Source organism: Ovis canadensis, chromosome 10, assembly GCF_042477335.2.
Source record: "Ovis canadensis isolate MfBH-ARS-UI-01 breed Bighorn chromosome 10, ARS-UI_OviCan_v2, whole genome shotgun sequence".
In the NCBI taxonomy this organism is placed as follows: Eukaryota; Metazoa; Chordata; class Mammalia; order Artiodactyla; family Bovidae; genus Ovis; species Ovis canadensis.
The window spans coordinates 65,635,233-65,639,033 of record NC_091254.1 but is presented as its reverse complement, the minus strand read 5'-3'; positions in this window follow the sequence as shown (position 1 = coordinate 65,639,033).

The following is a 3,801-nucleotide window of genomic DNA, read 5'->3' as shown; positions in this document are numbered from 1 at the left end:
ACAAATATATATTATAAAAATGGACTCTACCAGAATCTCTTTAATTTGTTTAAATATTATCCTTTTTTCTAGTTCTCTCTTATATGTACACTTGGCAGTCACCAGAATATCCTCCCCAGAGGTCATGGGAAGATGGCTCTGAACATGTCTCTGAATCAAGAATCACACACGCAATGTTTGACTAATTTTGCTTCAACCTTTTTAAAGTCACATGTTTCTTTGGAATCATTAGCTTGATCAACAAAGTAACATGAGAAATAAATTTGTAAATTATAAAACAAATGTATTAAATATTTTCTTTATATTTATTTAGATTAGCATACATTAATATAGTTTTACTAATTACTAAGTATTACTATCATTACCTTCAGTTTTAACTGAACTGTTTCATGAAGTTCAGTATTCAAGATAGCATTTTCTATCTTTTCCCATTTTTTTCCTTTCTGGAATCTTCTAGAAATAATTATTGATTTAGTTTTAACAGAATAATTTTGTTAATTATAGCTTTATAATATTGAATATTTCTTTTTCATCTCATCCTAGATTTGTTTCTTTCCCCAAGATCTTAATATCTTGACCTGAGTGTACTATCGGCTTATGTCAGTACTGTTTCACAGGCTTTCTAGTTCTATTACTGTTCCATTTCCTATTTGTAAAGTTTTTTTTTCTTAAGGTCATTTACTATGAAAGACTAGAGATCTCTTTAAGAAAATTAGAGATACCAAGGGAACATTTCATGCAAAGATGGGCTCGATAAAGGACAGAAATGGTATGGTCCTAACAGAAGCAGAAGATATTAAGAAGAGGTGGCAAGAATACACGGAAGAACTGTACAAAAAAGATCTTCGCGACCCAGATAATTGCCGGGGTCCAGCCCCGGTGGATCCAGGGTGATTCGAAGGTGGAGGGACGGAGTCGGCATCTTTGGAAAAATACATATTTAATCACAGATATAGAGAGATTAGAAATGGATAGTGTAGTAGGAAGATTAGTGGAGAAAAGGAGGCTGAATAACTTGGATTACGTGGAATAGCATCCATGCTCCAGATGGGAATTCAGCCAGAAAAACGGGAGCAAGAAAGAAGCGACATGGGGGAATCAGTCTTTCCGGAAACTGATCCGATTTCTTTATTTTGGGGTTTGCTTATATACCTTTTGTTACACATAGGGATGAATACAGAGTCACGCGGGGGTCAGCAGTCCTGACCTTTATCAAAATCAGGTGCTTCACATAAATGTATAAAAAAAGGTCTTAGGGATATTACATCATCTTCTGGCCATGAATGAGACCTGCTGACATTTTATGATCCATTCTTTCTGATAACCAAAAAACTTATTTCTTCCAAGGGTGTTTTTTCTTAAACCAGGCACCACCCTCCAAATAAAGTTTCATTCCTATAGGGTGAGGGTGTAGTGAGTTACAATCAAGAAAGGAATTTATTTAACCCAAGGTTAACATGATTAATCTTAAAGGTTAATACTTATTTCTCCTATATGTTTAAAGGTTAATACTTATTTCTCCTATATGTTAGTTATATTCATTATAAGGGTAGGGAACATGGATATTTAGCAGCAAACATCAGCCCAACAAATGAAAATCCTTTCACCAATGCTCCCCTTAAGATCTATTTAGTCTTAAGATATGATAAAGTTACATTCTTACATAGCAAGGACACAGTGATTTATAACAAAGTACAGTGATCTATTACAAAAGAGAAAATCCATTAACTCAAAAAGTCTAGTATTGCTAACATCAAAAACTACTATATTTCCTTTGCTATATTCCAAATACATTGATTAATATATTCCCAGGTGCCTAAGGATATAGAGGCCTGGTGGCAATCATTGACTCAACAAGAAGAAAAAGTCCCATGCTAATTAAGACTCTCAAAATACTCCAAAACTCTCTGTGCTGTTTACAGTTAAGAGGTAGTAAACAATCATGTGGCAGGAGTATGGATAATCCTGTCACACAAGCTAGTCTGTCAGCAGAGAGGTTTGACCTGAGACATCCTTGTCCCACCCAGCCCAGGGAATTAGCAGCAATTATTGACACAACAAATGAAAAACCCTTCACCAATATAATTCCTAACCAACTATACTAATAATTTCTAACTCCCCAAAATAATTTGCCTTTAGTAAGTCTAAAACATCTCATGCCTCTCAGGTTGGGAGGCTATAAACAATCACATGTGGCCGGACAAACCTATACAGGTGGGCTAGATAACCTTCAGAGGAGTCCGTAAGCTGAAACACTCTTGTCACGCCCAAGAATTTTTATTGCCTTGGAGCTGCACGTTTACTCCTTCTCCGAGAGAAACGGTTATGGGGGAGAGCCCCCCGTAAATTCAGAGGTGTAGGTGAGAGCATAAAACAGACTCTGGCTTTGGGGTTGGATGCTCGGGAACAGGGGGTGTCCTGAGGCTTGATCACGCCTTTGCGTATGCCAAGCCTCCTTCCTCATGACCTTTGCCATGGGCGGAATTCCTCACACTGGCCCCCGGCAGATAATCATGATGATGTGATCACTAATCTAGAGCCAGACATCTTGGAATGTGAAGTCAAGTGGGCCTTAGAAAGCATCACTATGAACAAAGCTAGTGGAGGTGATGGAATTCCAGTGGAGCTGTTTCAAATCCTGAAAGATGATGCTGTGAAAGTGCTGCACTCAACATGCCAGCAAATTTGGAAAACTCAGCAGTGGCCACAGGACTGGAAAAGGTCAGTTTTCATTCCAATTCCAAAGAAAGGCAATGCCAAACAATGCTCAAACTACTGCACAATTCCACTCATCTCACATGCTAGTAAAGTAATGCTCAAAATTCTCCAAGCCAGGCTTCAGCAATATGTGAACCGTGAACTCCCTGAGGTTCAAGCTGATTTTAGAAAAGGCAGAGGAACCAGAGATCAAATTGCCAACATCCACTGGATCATGGAAAAAGCAAGAGAGTTCCAGAAAAACATCTATTTCTGCTTCATTGACTATGCCAAAGCCTTTGACTGTGTGGATCACAATAAACTGTGGAAAATTCTTCAAGAGATGGGAATACCAGACCACCTAACCTGCCTCATGAGAAATCTGTATGCAGGTCAGGAAGCAACAGTTAGAACTGGACATGGAACAACAGACTGGTTCCAAATAGGAAAAGGAGTCCGTCAAGGCTGTGTATTGTCACCCTGTTTATTTAACTTCTATTCAGAGTACATCATGAGAAACGCCAGACTGGAAGAAAGGCAAGCTGGAAACAAGATTGCCAGGAGAAATATCATTAACCTCAAATATGCAGATGACACCACCCTTATGGCAGAAAGTGAAGAGGAGCTAAAAAGCCTCTTGATGAAAGTGAAAGAGGAGAGCAAAAAAGCTGGCTTAAAGCTCCACATTCAGAAAACGAAGATCATGGCATCCGGTCCCATCACTTCATGGGAAATAGATGGGGAAACAGTGGAAACAGTGTCAGACTTTATTTTTTGGGCTCCAAAACCAGTGCAGATGGTGACTGCAGCCATTAAATTAAAAGACACTTACTCCTTGGAAGAAAAGTTATGACCAACCTAGATAGTATAGTCAAGAGCAGAGGCATTACTTTGCAGACTAAGGTCCATCTAGTCAAGGCTATGGTTTTTCCAGTGGTCATGTATGGGTGTGAGAGTTGGACTGCGAAGAAGGCTGAGTGCTGAAGAATTGATGCTTTTGAACTGTGGTGTTGGAGAAGACTCTTGAGAGTCCCTTGGACTACAAGGAGATCCAACCAGTCCATTCTGAAGATCAACCCTGGGATTTCTTTGGAAGGAATGATG